The sequence below is a fragment of the Mesoplodon mirus genome (genome assembly GCF_964341445.2).
Source record: "Mesoplodon mirus genome assembly, chromosome: 14".
NCBI lineage: Eukaryota > Metazoa > Chordata > Mammalia > Artiodactyla > Ziphiidae > Mesoplodon > Mesoplodon mirus.
The window spans coordinates 11,815,388-11,828,669 of NC_138990.1; positions in this window are offsets into that span (position 1 = coordinate 11,815,388).

Sequence of the window (13,282 nt, forward strand, 5' to 3'; positions counted from 1 at the left end):
ATGATAATATATGGCTAGTAATATCTTCCATAGCATCCTCATTCTAAAGTATTCAAGGGTGCATAAAATAGACCACCTGGGTACTCTTTACAAAAAAATATATATATATATATATACACACACACACAAACACATACACTTCGTGGTGCATCATCTGGTTAACCCTCACAACACCCCTTTACATGTGTAGTGATCTATTTCACAGATAAGAGAAGAGTTCATCAGAGCGCATGTGTGGTTTGGCCAATGTCACACGGTCAGCGGGTGCTGGGCTGGGATTCAAAGTCAGATCTGTGTGACATTAAATCTGTTCCTTCCATGAGGCCACATCCATCCCATAAATGAGCTCATGGCCTATAAAGTAGGAGAAAAGACAAAACCAGAAGGACCTTGTTAGATTACAGCTCCCTGGGGCTCCTGCCCCACACCATGCTGACCTTCACCTTCACCTCAGCCCTCAGCGGTTTCTCCTATAAAGCACAGCTCTCTCCAAACCTTTGCAAACTCTCAGTGACATTATTCCAGATTGTGAGAAGAGGCACTTCTTGCGTTGCCTCGACTGCTTCCTTATCTCCACGTTTCCTTCCCATTTCTCCACCTCTGTCTCTCCCTGTTAAGATTGTGTCCTATAAAGAAATTCAACCTCCCCAGATAATCCAGCGTAATATAAAAATAAAGGAAAAAGATAACAACAACCTCCCCCTTTTCACATGTGCTTTGGCTCTCAGATACCCAGGTTGTACAAGAGCTAAGCAAGGCATCTTATCCAAGAGACTTTTCTCCCTAAGAGAAATTCTGCTTCTCCTGCAGTAAAATGTTCTCCATCTCTTATCAAAATTGACACCAAATGATAAAAAGTCAGAAATGTTTGGGAGAACAGAGAATATCTATCCACCCAGAGAAGCAGTAGATGTTCCCTCTCCTCATATAACTTCCCTGCTATAAAAACGTACCATGACCTTATTGTCTTCAAATAATTGAAGCTTATTATCTTGCAGTTCTGTGAGTGGGAAGTCTGGCTGGGTCTCCCTGGTTGGCAATCAGGGGCCGACAGCACTATGTTCCTTGTGGCAGCTAAAGGGAATGACTTGTTCCCAGCCTTTTCCAGCTTTTAGATGCCACTCTCTTCCCTTGGCCCGTGGCCTTTTCCTCACATCACTCTGGCCTTTCTTTCCATCATCATTTCTCCTCTCTATAACTCTAACCCTCCAACATCCCTATTATAAAGACCCCTGTGATTACTTAGCACCACCTCACCAGGTAATCCAGCGTAGTATCCCCTTAGATCTTTAACTTAATCACAGCTGCGAAGATCCTTTTGCCATAGAAGGTGACATTCACAAGTTCCAGACATTTGGATGTGGACATCTTTGGCAACTGTGGGGTGGCATAATTCAGATCATCAACCCCTCTAATATTACCAGAACCTAAATTAGTTCTCCCCTAAACGAAAATCGTAAAGCACATGGCTAGGAGGAAGAGAGAACGGGGAGCAATACACAGATATGTGAAGCCATAAAGCTGGGAGGAATCTGAGACTCAGGGGCCCTCTGGTCTGCGGGTCTTAGGGATTGAGAGACTCTTGTTCCATGACCTCTAATGAGGAATTCACAGGGCATAATTGTTTGTGCAGAGGTTCCTCTGATTTAGTGCCACAGAAGAAAAAGTTTGCTGCTTAAATCTAATCTAAGAGAGATTGGTAAGGGGAAATTAAATGTTTCCTAAGTTTTCCTATTCACCCATAAAGGAGAAATGGAAAAAATTCAGAGCAGAGATGCCTTCCAAGAATAAGAACTTGCCTATGGTCAGGTTGAGTCGCCAGTGGCAGGGATGGCCATGCAGGTAGCATGTGTGAGAGGTGCAGGGAACACTGCCAGGGGAGGGGGGACGAGAAGATGGACCGTGACAGCACACATCGGCAGGCCTGTTGCTGTTGAGGCTGACTGGACCTCAACCCCACCGTGGAAACAAGGTGAATGTCCCTGAGTTATTCCACCTGAGATGTGAGGGCGCTGAGGCATTTATGCACCTCCTTCTGTCAGTCACTGATTGAGGGCTGTCCTAGGAGGTGCTCATTCCAGGCCCTCTGGCCGGCGACGCGTGCAGGCACAGCTGTTTGCCCCTTATTCAGAGTGAGCGGTGAGGCACAGATGGGGGTTTAGGAAGTCAGCAGAGGCGCACGGAAGTGGAAAGCCTGAGAGTACCAACAGCAACTGCTACGTCCACCTAGAAAAGAACGTGTATTTTCAATCAGGAGCTCCACGTGAGCTGCGTGTCTCTGGTACAGGATACTGGCTGCCTAGTGGCAAGCAGGTTCCTTAGAAACTCAGGCCCAAGGCAGCAGGCGTTTTTTGGCACAGGCTGCACCACCGTGGTTTGACTACCTGCAGTCATGCCTGCAGTAACACTGCCCGGAGCCCCCAGGCTCCAGGGCGCTGATGCTAAAGGCTTAGTAGGTTCTACTTCCCCTGCTGCTTTGCTGGGCTGGAACAGCAGGGGCCAAGGTAGAGATGTGAGATATAAAGGGCTCAAACCTTTGTCCAAGTTTTATTCGGATCCAGATATTTCTCTGTGTACATTGGCACTGGTTAGATAGGAAATGGTGACTCTCTGTCCTGATGTCTGGGCATCTGGGTCAGGATGATGTCTCCACTCACTGCTAAAAATTAATAAAGTGGCATTCATGGTGCACAGCAGGGGACATGCACAGAGCATGCATGTTCACTTAAGAGAGAGGGGTTACTAATCTGGTCTCGCCCCACAGCCTCCCTGCTGACCTGCTATCCAGAAAGCCAGGCTCCAGAGGAGCTGCCCCTGAGTCTGCAGTAACGTCCTGGTAGGAAGTGCTCAGAGACTGGGGAGTGCATCAGACCCATACAGAGAGACTGGGCAGCAGTGCAGCAGAGAGGGGAGGGTTGCAAAAGAAGAGGCACCAAAGAAAGGATTCAGATAGCCCTCTGTGGCTGTGGGGCTTCTGATCTGAGATAGGGGCTGGAGCCCTTGTAAAGAAAACAAATATTCAGGAGGGAACTTTTCTATCCTAACCACACTTGGAGGAAAAGGCAAGAACCAGCTCTCCTGTGATACTTTTCTTCTTAGCCAGCCCAGAATCACACAAGATGCTAGATTTCAACAGCTGCAGAGTAGATTGACTGTAAGTGGGAAACTCCTGAAGTTTAGAAGATGTGAGTACAATGGGTATAACCTCTTCAGGAATTCCTATGCTCATCTGTTATTTTATTCTATTGATCACCAACCCATCTGCTTTCTGAATGGGGTCTCACTTTCAAGCTCACACACACCCCTGGGTAAAGCCTATTTCATCCAGAGGGATCCATCCAACTTCCACTGAGGGACCTGACAGCCATTGTTTCGGGGACCATGTGGAAACATCGATCAAGAGAAATCCCAGGACTTCCCTGGTGGCGCAGTGGTTGAGAGTCCGCCTGCCGATGCAGGGGACACGGGTTTGTGCCCTGGTCCGGGAAGATCCCACATGTCGTGGAGCGGCTGGGCCCGTGGGCCATGGCCGCTGAGCCTGCAGGTCCCGGAGCCTGTGCTCCACAACAGGAGAGGCCACAACAGTGAGAGGCCCACGTACCACAAAAAAAAAAAAAGGGAAGTGTAATATACATATATGTATATGTGTGTATATATATATATATATATACTTAAAATTTTTATTGGAGTATAGTTGCTTTACAATGTTGTGTTAGTTTCTACTGTACAGCAAAGTGAATCAGCTATATATATACCTATATCCCCTCTTTTTTGTATTTCTTTCCTGTTTAGGCCACCACAGAGCACTGAGTAGAGTTCCCTCAGTTATACTGTAGGTTCTCATTAGTTATTTTATACGTAGTATCAATAGTGTATATATGTCAATACCAATCTCCCAATTCATCACCCCCCTTTTTCCCTTGGTATCCATAAGTTCGTTTCTCTACATCTGTGTCTCTATTTCTTCTTTGCAAATTTGTTCTCTACGTCTGTGTCTCTATTTCTTCTTTGCAAATAAGATCGTCTCTACCATTTTTATAGATTCCACATATGTTCGTTAATATACGATATTTGATTTTTTCTTTCTGACTTACTTCACTCTATGCCAGTTTTTTAAATGCAACTTTGAAACATACTATAAGAAAAGAAGGATGCTTACCAAATACAGACAGAACATATTCTGGAAGAAAGCATCCTCTGAAAAATAGAATAATATCCCTCACCAACATGTTGACCTGTGAAAGTACTTAATAAAGATAAATTCCATACAATGAGACCCCCAAAGTTGAGAGGAATTAGTTAATAGAATTGAGTGGAAACGGAGATTTCACAGCTGAGGAGACAAATTGAGACCTAAACCAGCAAGATCAAAGAACGATTTCTTTAGTCTACACAATTCACACCCAACTAGAAGCTAAGGGGTAGGGGAAGGGCTATTTGGATTCCTCCTACTCATCCTTGCTGGCCCAGCTGGCCAGGTATCAGCCTCAGGCAGATAACAGCACAGATGCGGAGACTCAGATGAGCTTCCTGTATCCTGCTGCTCTGGGTCCTGCGTGAGGAGAGTATGGAAGATTCTAAGAGAAGAGGAAGTGCCCCCAACCATTCTCTGGTCTCACAAGAAGACTGTCCCTCCACCATTGCCCCTCCAGATCTGCCTTATCCACTGTCCCCCTTTTTGCAGCATCTTCAACCTTCCCCTCACTGACCTCTCCTCCTAAGCTAATCAAAATGCTCAAATATCAGCCTGCTTGCCTTGGATTTGTGATTCCCTGTGGCTACCACCCTTTTCTTTCTTTCTCTCCCTTTACTTTCTAAGTTAAGAGCATTGCTCAACATAACTAATTATCAGAGAAATGCAAATCAAAACTACAGTGAGATATCACCTCACATGGTCAGAATGGCCATCATCAAAAAATCTACAAACAATAAATGCTGGAGACGGTGTGGAGAAAAGGGAGCCCTCCTAAACCATTGGTGGGAATGTAAATTAGTACAGCCACTATGGAGATATGGAGGCTCCTTAAAAAAATAAATATAGAGCTACCATAGGATCCAGCAGTCCCACTCTTGGGCATATATCCGGAGAAAACCATAATTCGAAGAGATACATGCACCACAGTGTTCATTGCAGCACCATTTACAATACCCAGATGTGGAAGCAACGTAAATGTCTATTGACAGAGGAATCGGTAAAGAAGATATGGTACATATATACAACGAAATATTACTCACCCATAAAAAAGAACGAGACAATGCCATTTGCAGCAACATGGATGGACCTAGAGATTGTCATACTGAATGAATTAAGTCAGACAAAGACAAATATCATGTGATATCACTTATATGTGAAATCTAAAAAAAAGTGGTACAAACGAACCTATTTAAAAAACAGAAATAGACCCACAGATGTAGAAAACAAACTTATGGTTACCAAGGGGGAAAGGGGAGGGGAGGGATAAACTGGGAGATTGGGATGGACATATACATACTACTGTACATAAAATAGATAACTGATAAGGACCTGCTGTACAGCACAGGGAGCTCCACTCAATACGCTGTAATGACCTGTATGGGAATAAAATCTAAAAAAGAGTGGATATAACTGATTCACTTTGCTGTGCAGCAGAAAATAACACAACATTGTAAAGCAACTATGCTCCAATAAAAATTAATTTAAACAAATAAACTGGAAAAAAAGAGCATTTTTTGAAAGATTTGTCTACACTGACTGCCTCCAATCCCTCACCATCCTCTCACTCCTCAAGCTGCGACTGAATGCCACCCTCACCACTTCACTGAAACTGCAAACTCACCATTGCCAAATCCTCAGTGGCCACGCAACCACCCATTCCAACGTCTTAACCCTTCTCTTACCTGCTCCGCTTGCACCATCAGACTGTTGCTCATCCCCCCCTGCTTCAAATCCTCCCCTTCTGTTTGGGTGAGTCTCTTCTCTCTTAACTCTCCTCTTCCTCTCTGATGGCTCCAGCTGTCTTTCACTGAGTACATTTTTCTGCTCTCCCTTTAAATGTTGGCACGTCTGGACTCTCTCCTCAGCCCTCTTTCTTTCTTCCTCTGCCCAGTCGACTTGCATACGTGAAAGCTCCATTAACTATAGAGTGTGCTTGTGATCCAGCAAAGGATCCACCTGGAACTCTGTGTAGGAACCCCTGATCCTCCAAAATTAAGCTCAGCCCTGCTGTTCCCAGGGAAACTGCGGCCTGGGAAAAGTCTCCCATTAGGATTTATTAATACCCAATAGAAACGATCTTTGTGAAGGATAAGATCACTGAGGTAGGATTCTGGTCCTCTAGAATCCTGTCTTGCCAGAAGTTACATGAGCTTTTCAGAGTTTCAAGGTATGAGAAATGAATGCACAACTCATTTTGTGAGACCCTACCTCTGGGGAGCACCTCTGCAGCCCAGGTGAGAGTGAGGCCTCAGGAGCCCCGCTGAGGTTTCCTCCTGCTGGTGGAAGCGGGGGTGGAGGGGAGGGGGAGGGCCTGGCGCTTTTCCGTGGGAAGGACCGTAAGACTCTGGGGGAACATTTGTTTTCAGATTGTATGAGAGTCCCAATACAATATCAGGAGAAGAAGTTGCGTTGGGGGAAGTTGTGGGTGGGGTGTAGCTAGGAAAACTGCATATATGCAGGTAGCAGCTTATTTATATCATGCTCAGGTTGTTCACACGGAAGGACTCCTATGCCTACCCTCCTTGCTACACACACACACACACACACACACACACACACATACTCACACACACACACCCCTCAGGTCCAGAAAGAGTGGTGAGGAGGAAACCAGACAGAGTTGCAGCATCTGGAGTAGGGCTGGGCCGTCCGGAAGCATCAACCACGGCATTTGGAAAGGAGAGTTCTGTTCTGAGCTCGCTTCCTAACGTCTGCATGGCCTTGGTCAAGTCACTTCCTTCTTATGAAACTTGCTTTGCTCCTTTGTAAATGAGGGCATGGAAGTATGTACTCGCCAGGATTCCTCCTAATTCTTTATCTCATGAGTCTGTAAATATAAATTAAGCAATATTAGTGCTTGTGTTTGGAGAAGTTGCACTTACCCACTTTGACCACTAGAGGAAGATATGCGATCGTTACAAAGGCTGGGGTTTTAATTTATTCTTTTATTTTCTATTTGGTTGCTGTAAGGTACTCTTTCCCTGCACTTAAAGGCAAAGAATTTCTTGGATTTTTCCATTTTCCTCATCAGTTGTGATTATCAGAGAAGGTCAGAAAGAGTCACCTTTTCAATTTAACAATAATTTATCAGGAAAACCTCCTAGAGAACACATTTAAGAAGGAATGTTCAAAAAGAATCCCTTTAAGCCTTGTATTGGCTAATTATGACTGTAAAATTCTTTAAGCATTACTTACATGATATTTATTTAAAAATGACTAGAAATCTGCGTATTATGTTCATCTCAGCATTATTTATATTAGGGAAAAATTAAATACTAGCCAAGAATTCAAAAAAAGAATGGTGAGGGGAAAGCATATGGTTCTTTTAAATAGTAATACTCACTAAAACTGATAATAGTAACTAAAAATAATGACATAAGAAAAACGTATATTGTTGAGTGAAAAAATCAAGATAACTTTAAAATTATTATTACATTTCAATCTTGACTATAAACATATAAAGAAAGATAGGAAAGAAATCAACCAAAATTTGAGAGAGCTTATCTTTGTTAATAGGATTATCAGTTGTTGTCATTTTTCTCTTTTTAATGTTCTATGATTTTCAAATTCTTCAGTATGGACTGGTATTACTCTTGTATTTTAAAACAAATATGAAAAAAAAAACCTGCCATGAACTTTTTCCAGCAGATTTAACTGATCAACCATAACCGTATTTCTGGCATCCGCAAACATAGAACACACCCTTGGCACCATCCATTTCTTGGCTTTCCTTTAAAAATGCCTGTGATGAAAGACTTCTACTTCCCTCGTACATCCTACCGTATAGTTGGTTAGTTCTGATTATGACAACCTTCCAGATACAAAGCCAAACTCTGCCTTTTTGAATTTCCACCCATCGGTTTGATTCTGCCTCCTGCTGCAAAGCCCGTGACAGGACTTCACAAGTTTAAGGCAAGCTCACATGACTCCTTGGTCCTGCAAGGGTCCTCTTGTCCAAGCTGAATAGCCACCATTGATTCCTTCATTCTGTTAATATCTAAGGGTCAGAAATTGTGCCAGATCCTGACATTTTGCAAAGAGCAGAGCTCGGGGTCTAAGGTAATAAACCATAAACCAGCTGTGTTACCATCAGGGTCATGTGTTTGATGGGAGTAAGCAGGGGCCCTGGGCCATACGCGAAAAGACATCTCCTGGGACTTGAGAGGTTAGGAAGGCTGCTCCAGAGAAACATCTTCTCAGCTGAGAGCTGAAAAGAGTGAGACAGGAAAACAGTAAGAGGGGGGATGTAGGGAAGAGAGCTCAAGGGCTTTAGGAAAACATAGCAGGAAGAGGATGTGCAGGGGCCCAGAGGGGAGAGAGCTGGCGCTTTGGGAGAACATACTTCTCCATCCCCTCAGTCTTCATGAAGTCTCTGCTTTGTCAGGGTTACCCCATCTTATAAGCTATTTGAGGACAAAGATTGTTTTATTAAAATTTTTATTCTCTCTTTTGTCATCCTAAACACCCAGCCCAGTGCATGGAACATAGTAAACCACAGCGAGTTTTTGTTGGATGAGTGAGTAAATAAACATGATAACACTCATGCAATCTGATAAGCACAGAGTAGTACAACAGTGTAATCTGCCTCAGTCAAAATATGGGTATTCAATTTTTTTACTATAGAGATCAACACTCAGTGATCTCTTAGACCTTTGAGATGCCATAAAAGTTACAGTCACCCTCATGGACTCAGTTTTCACCCATTAAGTCACTATTGATCAACCCATGATATAATTCTCCCTCTTTCTTTCTTTTCTTCCATTTCAATGAATTCATTTATGTGTCCCAGGGAAAGGAGCACATGATGTAAAATTCACAAGGGTTCCCAAGCCTCCAACTTCTCTCCCTAGAGTCAGCCACTGCTTCTAGTTTCATGAGTAACCTTCTGGAAAGAACCTGTGTCCCCGCAAACATGTATGCAGGTGCACTTTCTGTCCACAAATAGTAGCAGAGTAGGCCTGTGTACCATGCAAGAATTCAAAGCAGTTGGGAAAATGGATGAGTTGTGAGTTCCAAGTGTACAGGGCAGTTCCAACACCGATGGACCCAGCAAAAGCAGGGGATACCCGATGCAACCATCACAGCGAATGAAAGGTAGTGAACGTTCATTCTTGGTGTGTTCCTAGTGACTGTGGAACAGATAAAGGGCTTGCTTGCTTGGCAGATACTAAACGTTCCAGTTCTGCATTCAGCAACAGTGATGGAAAATTTCACTCTGGACCTAAATGTTCACCTGCCCAGGAGTTTTTCACTAATTAGGAACAAGGGGGTGAGATATACACAATGCAGTGATTTCTTTTTTAAATCATTTTTAATATTGCCACAAGTACTAGTTCTGTAATGAGTTAGATAATAATGACCCTCAGAGAACTAAGAGACATAAGTGGAAATTAACTAATTAATTTTAACTAATTACGGATCATACATCATGAACAAGGGGGAATTATCCCTGTGATGCAAGGATGGTTCAACATATGAAAGTCAATCAATGTGATACGCCAGGTTAATAGAATGAAGGATAAAAATTTCAGGATCAACTCAATAGATGCACGAAATGCATTTGACAAAATTCAACACCCTTTAATAAAAAAATTCTCAATAAGTTACATATAGAAGGAATGTACCTCAATACAACAAAAGCCATTTTGAAAAGCCCACAACTAATATTATATTCAAGGGTAAAAAGCTGAAAACTTTTCCTCTAAGATCCAAAGGAAGGCAATTATTTTTACTCTTACCACTACTATTCAACATAGTACTGGAAGTTCTACTCAGAGTAATTCGGCAAGAAAAAGAGAGAAAAGAAAAGGCTTTCAATTAGAAAGGAAGAAATAAAATTATTTGTTTGTAGATGACATTATTTTATAGATCATCTAGAAAACCCTAAAAATTCCATCAAAAAACTGTTAGGACTCATAAACAAATTCAGTAAAGTTACAGGATACAAATTTCAGTTATGTCTCTATGCACTAAAAATGAACTATCCAAAAAGGAAATCAAGAAAACAATCTCATTTACATTAGCATCAAAAAGAATAAAGTACTTAAGAATAAACTTGATCAAGGAGGTGAAAGACTTATATATGAAAACTATGAAACGTTGATGAAAGGAATTTTAAAAGATATAAATGGAAAGACATCCTGTGTTCATGGATCGGAAGAATTAATATTGTCAAAATGCCATACTACCCAAAGCAATCAACAGATTCAGTGCAATTCCTGTCAAAAAGCCAAGGAAATTCTTTACAAAAATAGAGGAAAAAACCCTAAAATTCATATATGAAAACAATAAAGACTAAAAACAGCCAAAGGAATTTTGAGCAAGAAGAACAAAGCTGGAGGCATCACACTTCCTGACTTCAAATTTTATTGCAAAGCTACAGTAATCAAAATAGTATGGTTCTGGCATAAAGACAAACAAATAAAACAATGAAATAGAATCAAGAGACCAGAAATAAACCCCAACATATACAGTCAACTAATATTTGAAAAGGAGCCATACTCAATGGAGAGAAGACAGTCTTTTCAATAAATGGTGCTGGGAAAATTGGATATTCACATGTAAAAAATAAAAACCCCTATTTTACATCACTCACAAAAAATAACTCAATAAGAATTAGAGACAAATGGACAAATGTAAGACCTGAAACCATGAAACTCCTAGAAGAAAATATGAGAAAAAAGCCCCTTGACATGGGTCTTAGTAATGATTTTTCGGAAATCACACCTAAAGCACAAGCAACAAAATAAAAAGTAAGTTAGCGGAACTATACCAAACTGAAAAGCTTCTGCACGGTAAAAGAAGCCATCAACAAAGTGAAAAGACAACGTATGAAATGGGAAAAAAATACTTGCAAACCATATATCTGATAAAGGGTTAATATCTAAAATATATAAAGAACTCATACAATAAGAGTTAAAAGTAAATAATCCATTTTAAAAAGCAGCAAAAGACCTGAAGAGACATTTTTCCAAAGAAGATATACAAACGGCAAACAAGTATATGAAAAGATGCTCAACGTCACTAGTCATTAAGGAAATGCAAATTAAAAGCACAGTGAAATATCACCTCACACTTGTTAGAATGGCCATCATCAAAAAGATGAGAGATAATAAATGCTAGTCATGACATGGAGAAAAGGAAACCCTTGTGTACTGTTGGTGGCATTGTAAATTGTCACGTCCACTGTGGAAAACAGTATGGAGGTTCCTCAAAATATTAAAATACAGCCACCATATGATCCAGCAATTCCACCTCTGGGAATATATCCAAAGGAAACAAAAACAATAACTCAAAAATATACCTGCACCCCCATGCTCATAAGAGCATTATATACAATGGTCAAGACATGAAAACAACTTGAATGTCCATCAATAAATGAACAGACAAATAAGTTGTGGTATGTACATACAAAAGAAATATTATTCAGCCATTAAAAACTACCATTTGCAACAACATGGACGGACGTTGAAGGCATTATGCTAAGTGAAATAAGTGAGACAAAGAAAGACAAACACTGTATGATCTCATTCATGTGGAGTCTAAAAGAACAAAAAATCATCAAATCAGAGAGATCAGATTTGTGGTTACCAGGAGCAAAAGTTGGAAGGAGGGGAAATTGGAAGAAGATGGTCAAAAGATACAAACTTCCAGTTACAGGATAAATAAATACTAGCAGCGTAATGTACAACATAGTAACTGTAGTTAACACTGCTGTATGATATATGGGAAGACGGTTAAGAGAGCAAATCCTGAAAGCTCTTATCACAAGGAGACTTTTTTTCTTTTTATTGTATCTCGATGAGATGGTGGATATTAACTAAACCTATTGTGGTAATCATTTCACAATATAAGTAAAACAAACCGTCATGCTGTATATCTTGAACCTTATGCAATGATGTATGTCAATTATTGCTCAGTAAAACTGGGAAAAAAAACAAACACCGAGACAAACGAAAAATAGAGCCCATAAATAAACCCACATGTACACAGTCAACTAATCTTCAACAAGGGCACCAAGAATATAATGGGAAGGGGATAAATGGTGTTGGGAAGGCTGGATATCCACAGGCAAAAGAATGAATTGGATCCATATCTTACACCATACACAAAAATAAACTCACAATGGATTGAAGACTTAAACATAAATCCAGAAACTGTAAAACTCCTAGAAGAAAGCAAAGGAGAAAATATCTCTTGACATTGGCCTTGATAATGATTTCTTGAATATGACACCAAAAGCACAGGGAACAGAAGGAAAAGAATGTGATTATATCAAACTAAAAAGCTTCTGAACAGCAAAGAAAACAATTAACAAAGTGAATGGGCATTCTGTAATATGGGAGGAAATATTTGCAAACCATGTATCAGATAAAGAGTTAAAACCTAAAATGAATAATGAACTACAACTCCATAGCAAAAAAAAAAAAGAAAAAAAAAAGGTAAATGTTGGTGAGGATGTGAAGAATAGGGAACACTTGTACACTCTTGGTCAGAAATATAAATTGGTGCAGCCACTATGGAAAACAATATGGGGGTTTCTTTAAAAATTAATAATAGAACTACCATATAATCCAGAAATCCCACTTCTGGGTTTATATCCAAAGGCATTTAAATCAGGAGCTCAAAAAGATGTATGCATTCCCATGTTCTCTGCAGCATTATTGACAATAGCCAAGACATGGAACTTAAATGTCCATCAATGGATGAAGGGATTAAGAAAACGTGATATTTGCTTACATACAACCTTAAAAAAGAGTGAAATCCTGTCATTTGTGAAAATATCAATGAACCTAGAAGATATTATGCTAAGCCAGTCACAGAAGAACAAATACTACCTGATCCCACTTATATAAAGAATCTAAAACAGTTTTACTCCTAGGAACAGAGTAAAATGGTGGTTACCAGGGGCTGAGAGGAAGGGAAATGTGGAGGTATTGGTAAAGGATACAAAATTTCTATTATGCAAAGCAATTAAGTCCTAGAGCATAATGCCTATAATTGATAATATTGTATTGTATACTTAAAAATTTGTTAAGAGTGTAAATCTTATGCTAAGTGTTAAGACAAAAAATAGATAGATGGGAA